The sequence below is a fragment of the Pleurodeles waltl genome, chromosome 9, assembly GCF_031143425.1.
Source record: "Pleurodeles waltl isolate 20211129_DDA chromosome 9, aPleWal1.hap1.20221129, whole genome shotgun sequence".
Taxonomy (NCBI): domain Eukaryota; kingdom Metazoa; phylum Chordata; class Amphibia; order Caudata; family Salamandridae; genus Pleurodeles; species Pleurodeles waltl.
The window spans coordinates 316,438,628-316,446,587 of record NC_090448.1 but is presented as its reverse complement, the minus strand read 5'-3'; positions in this window follow the sequence as shown (position 1 = coordinate 316,446,587).

The following is a 7,960-nucleotide window of genomic DNA, read 5'->3' as shown; positions in this document are numbered from 1 at the left end:
GTTCAGCGTGCTTCCAGTTCTCCGGGAAGGTGGCGGTGGAAAAAGATGTGTTGATGACGTCTCGGAGGTGGGGTGCGATGATGTTGTCGGCTTTGTTGAAGATGTGGTGCGGACAGGGGTCGGATGGTGATCCTGAGTGGATGGAGTTCATGACGCGGGTGGTTTCCTCAGTGGAGGTTGAGTTCCAGGTGTGGATGGTGGTGTTGTCGGTGGCGGGTTCCGGTGGAGGGTTCGAGTTGGCTGTGGTGAAGCTGTTGTAGATGTCGGTGATCTTGTGGTGGAAGAAAGCTGCGAGGGAGTCGCAGAGGTCCTGTGAGGGAGGGATGGAGTTGTTTTCGGCGTCGGGGTTGGAGAGCTCTTTGACGATGCCAAATAGTTCCTTGCTTTTCGTGCTGTTGGTGGTGTTTGCGGGTGGCGTTTTTGAGAGCAGACATGTTTTCGTCGGTCTGGTTGAGGCGCCAAGTCTTCTCGAGGGTGCGGCATTCTTTTTTGGAGTCCTTGAGGTCGGGGGTAAACCAGGAATTTTTCTTGTGGCTGTTTCTGTTTGCTTGGGTCTTCTGTGGGGCCAGGAGGTTGGCGCAGTCTGAGATCCAGCTCGTGAGGTTGTTGGCGGCTTCGTTGGGGTCTGTAGTGCTGGTGGGTGGGTTCTGAGAGAGGGTCGATATGAGTTGTTCCGAGGAGATTCGTTTCCACTGTCTTCTTGGTGGTTGTTGGGCGTGGTGGTGTACGTTGGTTTTCTTGAAGCTGAAGTGGACACAGCTGTGGTCTGTCCAGGAGAGTACAGTGGTGTGGCTGAAAGAGATGTGTTTGCTGGAGGAGAAGATGGGGTCCAGCGTGTGTCCGGCGTAGTGGGTGGGGGTGTTGACTAGTTGTTTCAGTCCCAGGTTGGCGAGGTTGTCCAATAAGGCGGTGGTGTTGTTGTCGGTGCGATTCTCCAGGTGGAAGTTGAGGTCCCCTAGGAGGATGTAGTTGGTGGACGGGAGTGCGTGTGGGCTGATGAAGTCTGCGATGTCTTCGCTGAACTTTGTGCGTGGTCCTGGTGGTCTGTATATCAGGGTGCCTCTGAGGGTGGTCTTGGGGTCGCTGTTGATTGAGAAGTGGAGGTGCTCGGCGTCGGGCAGTGAGTTGTCGGTGTAGGTTGAGATGCGGATGGAGCTCTTGTGGGCGATGGCGATGCCTCCTCCGGTGCGGTTGGTGCGGTCTTTCCTGATGATTTTGTAGCCGTCGGGGATGGCTATGGCGATGTCGGGTGCCGAGGAGGGGTTCATCCAGGTCTCGGTGAGGAAGGCGATGTCCGGGTTTGTAGAGTCGATGAGGTTCCACAGTTCGATGGCGTGCCTGTGGACTGATCTGGTGTTGACCAGGATGCAGTTGAGGTTGTTTCTGGGCGAGTCGTTCCTGTTGGGTGTGGTGTGAGTTCGTAGGCAGGTGAAATGGCAGTTGCGGCAGGTGAAGGGTCCGTGGGTCCGCTTTGGGGTGGCGCGGCAGCAGGCCGGCGTGCGGCCGGGGTTGAGAGCAGTGAGGAAGGCGGAGTTGTGGGTCAGGCGGGGGAGGTGGGGGTCGCGGGGGCCAGGGGTTGTGGCGCTAGGCGCGGTCCAGGCGCGGACGGGCGCGGACGGGCTTGCCTTAGGCGCGCCTTCGGCGCGCCAGCGGCGCGCCCGCTGCGCGCGTCCGCTGCGCGGCCTCACAGCGGCCGCCATTTAAGGGTAGCCGGGGAGGAGGGGTCAGCTGGGAGGCGGGAGGCGGGCGGGCGGGCGGGGGAATCTGGAGGCGGGAAAAAGAAAAAGCAGCGAAAAAGGCGGCAAAAAGAACGGCGGCAAAAAACGGCGAGAGGCCAGGTAAAACTCTAAAGGGAGGGGCTGAAAAAGAGGGAGAACGGCAGGAGGGGGCACACGGCACTCAGGGGGACACGCACGGGATACACGGGAAGAAAGGAGGATTCCGGTCAGTCAGTCAGCACAAGCACTCGGGGTACACGGGTAAAGAGGGGGCACACTCGCACACACTCACAGGATGAGAACGGTGAGGAGGGCAGTCAGGGACTGGTGGCGCTGCGTGAGCAGGGGAGCGACCTACCCGAGGGTCAGTGGTCGCTACCTCTGCCTCGCAGCGGCCGCCATTTAAGGGTAGCCGGGGAGGAGGGGTCAGCTGGGAGGCGGGAGGCGGGCGGGCGGGGGAATCTGGAGGCGGGAAAAAGAAAAAGCAGCGAAAAAGGCGGCAAAAAGAACGGCGGCAAAAAACGGCGAGAGGCCAGGTAAAACTCTAAAGGGAGGGGCTGAAAAAGATATAAAAGCCTGTCTCAGAAATTTGGATGCCCAGAGATGTTTGAGTCCACACTGGAGCTCATTAAAAAGGACCTGAAATGGGTGCAAAGGCTGTTCACAATTGTGGCGAATTTGGAGCGTGAAGCTAGGGAGTTAGCCAAGCCCTCTGTACGATCTTATATCCTACGTAAAACTGGTTTTACTATTGAGCCCTACCTAGTTGAGACTAGGAAACCCTATCATAGATTTCTCCTGACTAGGTTCAGGGTAAATCTTTGGCATTGGGTGATAGTCAGTCCTCAGGGGATAATTTATAATCTGGTGGAGGTGAGTCCATGCTCATGCAACAACCAGTCAGCGCAAGACACCCTTCACTTTGTGTTGCTATGTAGGCACTTTCTGGTTCCATGTCAACAATTTATTGTGCCACTTTTAAAGGGGAAGGAGTTTGTGCATGTTTTACCTACAGTTGCTAGGCAATATATGAGAAATTTGGCACATTGCTAGTATTTTTAGTGGCCATGATGAGGCAGTAGGAGAGGGTCAGGTTTTTAAGAATACTTTTAAGAGCGTTGTTATGAGTAATATTATTTTATACTGGTCATTTTCTTTTTGCATGGTATAGGAGGCTTAGGTATTTATTGGAATAGATGCTTTTATGCTGAATTTTTTTTAATCTTTTTATATCATTTTAACTTTTTATCTATGTTTATTGTATACTGTGTTTTGCTTTTACGGTTTTAAGTAACCAAATAAATCTGATAGGACTAACTGGCTGGTAGCTACTCCAATGACCTCTACTCAGAAACTACTAGCCCATGGCTCAAGCTCAATCAGATTGTGCCTGTGACCAGGATAAGGAAAGAATAAAAGGTGCGCTGGCCGTAAATTTGTAGGATCTTAGCAAAGCTCTTCTTCTGAAGAAGACACACAGGTATGCTTAAATAAGTACTGCAGTAAATAAAGTGAAGTAGTTAATAAAAATAATAAAAGTGAGTTTTAATAAAGAAACAACTATGATAACATATTGATTTGTGCCATGGTACTTTCCTGGGGTTGGTAATCCACTTGAAGAATCTCCACTGGCCTAAAATTCAAGTACGGATTTAACTTTTCCTAAGTGCTCTAAATTTACTGAACTCTATATCAAGCTCTTCATAGCATAGGACATTTGTCTGCATGTCCTTTAGCTTCCTCTTAGGAGTGATGTCACTTTAAAAAACAAAATAGATATACCAACAGGGATACTATGGCATGAATTACAGCATTTTGCCTGATCTGAAAGGACATTCTCTAAGGCACAATTAAATTATTTGTAAACATTTTTGTGCCACTTAAAGTTGTTGTCTTTCAAGCAGACTGGCCTCCTTTGGGACAGAGAGAATTTGTCTCTCCGGGTAGGAGAATAATGATGCATCTGCCCTGTCCAATTAGTTCAATAGCACCTGGTGTGTGAAGGTCTTTCTCCAAATGGTGAGTTCCCAGTAATTTTGGGCCAGATGTATCATGATATGGCCTTGCGAATCACAAATAGCGATTTTTAAGAAATCGCTATTTCCAAGTCGCAATAGGCCATGTATCACTATTGCGAATCGGAATTAGCGATTTCTTAGAATTCGCTATTTGTGGTTTGCGAGGCCCAAATACCAAATCGCAATTTGCGAGAACGCAAATTGCGATTCGGTAATTGAAAATCGCAAATTGCGAGAATGCACCACTGGAGGAGCCTGATGACATCACAAGCAGGAAGTGAGTCATACCCAGGCAGTTTGCAGGTGCCACACCCAAACTAGCACTCAGAGAGAGTCACCCCAGCCACAGTGAGCAACTTCTGTGAAGAAGGTTCTCTGTGAAGAACCACCATGGACACCTCTGCACAGGGAAAGGATAAGGGAGAAAGGAAGCGTAAACTAAAGTTTAGTGAGAAAGATCTGGAGGTGCTCACAGAGGAGGTAGTCAGGAGCCATGACCGTTTGTTCGGCAAAAGCTCCCTCCAGGTGCCTGAGAGTGAAAAGCGCAGACTCTGGGCAGATATCCAGACCAAAATCTGCGCTGTTGGAGTAGCGCAGTGCTCTGTGGAGGAAATAAAGAAGAGGTGGTACAACCTGCAGTCCTGTGCCAAGGAGAGGGTGGCAAGACGATTGCAGGAGGCCAGGAGCACAGGATGTGGCCCACCCACAGACACACCCTTCACTCCGATGGAAGACCTAGTGGAGTCCACACCCCTCCCAGAAGCAGTCAGTGGGGTCACTGACATCGACACATCCGGCATACCAAGTACCAGTAAAGGTAAGTGCAATATTGAAATGTAACCCCATATGTGTATGCACAAAAGCCCCTTAGGAATTAGCAAGTAGGGCAAAGCATTGTTAGAAGTAGTCCATTCCACATCTTAGAAGCAGCACAACAATGCCTTATGGGAGTGGTAGTCCACAACCCAGAGCTGAAAGTAGCACATAGAATGTAATATCCAGAGCGACACACAGAAGACCACAACACCCACAACATTGTGATGAGAAGTAACTGTACGTTTATTACCATTGTGTGACCTTTATTGATACATACATAACTGACATGCTGCATATTGTCGTTGCAGGCGGCCCAGGCCCAGCAGCTACAGCATGTGCCTTGCAGGGGAAACAGACACCCAACCTGCTTCTGACTCTAATACCAGCGAGTCACAGAACATAGCACCCATCCGACGTAGGGCTAGGGCAGTACCACTACCAGAACTGAGCCAGGACTCTGATGAGCAGCAGGATGACTCACACACACCTTCCCCAAGGGGCAGTTGCACTGGTATGCAGGAGCCCCGTCCAAAGCGTAGCACAACACCCCGCAGGATGCCTACGTATGCAGGTGCACAGGCTTTTGAAGCAGGTGAGGGACCATCAGTGTTCGGTGGCCTGGAATCAGCTATGTTAAAGCAGCAGCGCCTGGAAAACGAAATATATCTGCGTTACAAAGGCAGATGCAGGCACACAATACAAACATGGGGGGCTGCATCACCAGCTGGAGTGCATCAATGCGAACATCAAACAGCTGCATGAGGGACAGATCCAAGCATCGGAGAATACGAGGGAGCTGACTAGTGTAGTGAGGGAACTGTGTCATGAGCTGCGCCACGACAGAGTTAGCCACCGCAGGCAGGAGAGACGTTTCATGGGTATGTTTGGCGGTTTTTGTCACTCTGTCAATAGGCTGGCAAATTCAACAGCACTCATATTGCGGCGTGCTGTGGCCGCACAGGTGGAGGCAGCGCACAGCAGTAGGGATGTGGCACAAGGACTGGTGCAGATCACGAATGTGATAGACAATATGATGGTTAACCGGTCAGCCACACCAAGTGAACTGGGACTGGGGGACACTGAGGACACATCGAGCCTCAGCAGCTTAGCTGTGCCCACAACTGATGCCAGACGTCGCAGTGCCAGGCACAGCACTGTCACTGAGGCAGAAAATAGAGGTGCCAGTGAGGCAACTGCACACTCGACTGGCTTGTCTGGCCAGAGGAAATGAGTGTATTGGCCACAGGGGACTGTAAATGTTTTTTGCCATAAGGAAACTATGAAGGAATAGTGAATATCTGTTAACTGCTTTTGTTTATTGTTTCAATTATTTTTTGTTGCTACTAGTGGAACTGATATTACCTGACATTAAGGTAATAAATTTACTTACTACAAGTACAATTGTCAGTGGATTTGTGTTGTTCATACTTACATCTGAAATGGTTGTGTGTGATGTCAACACGCCTTTGCCTGCCCTCTGCTGCACTGGTCCGGTCTGCTGGCTGTAGGGGTGGTATGGGATCATCATCCTCATCGGATTCAGAATCACATATTTCCACAGGTATGCCCCTGGTGGTAGCTATATTGTGCAAGATTGCACAAGTAGCCACTATTTTACATGTTGTCTTTGAGCTGTACTGTAGTGCCCCTCCACTCGCAAACCAAGTCGCAATGCAAAAAATCGCAGTTTTTGCGATTTCGTATTTTTGGTCTGCAAATGCCTTTCATGCATCGCAGACCACATTTTTGCAATCGCAAACGCCCAAATTTTGCGATTCTCATCGTTTGCGAATGCAAAAACGTTTGATACATCTGGCTCTTTGTTTATAATGGCTGATCAGCATAGTGCCTGGCTTTGATGTACCAGTCGAACTTATGTCTGAAAGGCTTAGGGGCTGGAGTCAGCGTCCATATCATCCCTAATGCAGAGCTGCGGGGAGCAACCTGTCCACCTTATGGTATGGACGTCTTGCCACCAAAAAGCCAGGGGTAGCGGAAGTGACATCACATGCCCTTCACAATGAGTGACATCATATAACCTTTGACCCAGGACATTTCACAGGAAGTGATAACACATTCATTAACCCTGGTGTAATTAACAAAAGTGACATCATGGAATTGATAAAAATAAAACCTACACTATGTGATAATGGAAAATAACAAAAGTATATTAAAATAGGTAAAATTGTGTGTTAGGTATCAGTAAAATTCACTAGGCTTTTGTGATGATGGCTCAACCACAAAGAGACAGCAGCACAGAATTGGAGAGCAGCTATCATAGACCAGGAGATCAGCTATCATAGACCAGGAGAACAGCCATCATAAACAGCTACAGCCATCAATCTCAGACACAGGTTCAGACCCTGGAATCAGCCATTGTATTTCAACCATAATTTGCCTATGCACAACCATAACAACCTTAGATATAGGACCTCATATCAAGCTTGGCGGAGGGGATTACTCCATCACAAACGTGACGAATATCCCGTCCGCCATATTGCAAGTTCCATAGGATATAATCGAACTTTTAATACGGCGGGTGGGATATCTGTTGCGTTTGTGACAGCGTAATCCCCTCCGCCAAATTCGTAATGAGGCCCTAAGTCTCAAAGACTTAAGTACAGCTTCAAAAGCCCAGGCAGAATAACCATGTATCGTGGAAAAAACATTAGATGCCATACAAAACCCAATATGCTTGCATTAACTCGTAATACAGTCATTAATCAAAGGCTAACACCTGTTGGTTCATACATGTAAGCTCTCCTTGTAAAAGCCAGTTTGCATACAGAATGCATCTACTGAGCCTCGGTGCAAATATACCCACCATGAAACGAGTCACTCTGCACACATACAATATCCAGTCTATTGACTTTTCCAGGTCAAACCTGACACCATTCAATAGAAATATGTGTGCCTATTTTGGGATAAAGATTTTACCGTTTCATTTTTTTGTGTTGCATGTACCTACCTTTGAGTCCTATAACTGTATTTTTATAAGTTGATATTTTCAGGACATACACTTTATTGTATGTGGATATTAAAAACCCAGCATGGAGCAAGCCTTCCTGGACCTGCTTTGGACACCCATTACAATAATGAATTATTGTTAGCATTATATATAGTTCATGTATCAGAATTAATTGTCTCTTAGAACTTTATCAATGGGTGGTACCCAACAGAACACATTTTATACATTTTAAACATATGGAATCATGATGTGTTCATGTAGACATGTCTCTCTGGAGTACAGCTAGTGCTCTAGCACCTTTCGTCTTTTGCATCTGTATGCATGTTCTAGCTGCTTCTGTGCTTGGAAACAGGAGCCCGTCACCTGTGTGCACCTAGCCACATCTGTCAGTGTAACTTAGTTTTTTTTAAATTTGTGCTTTGTTGCTTGTTTGAAGAATA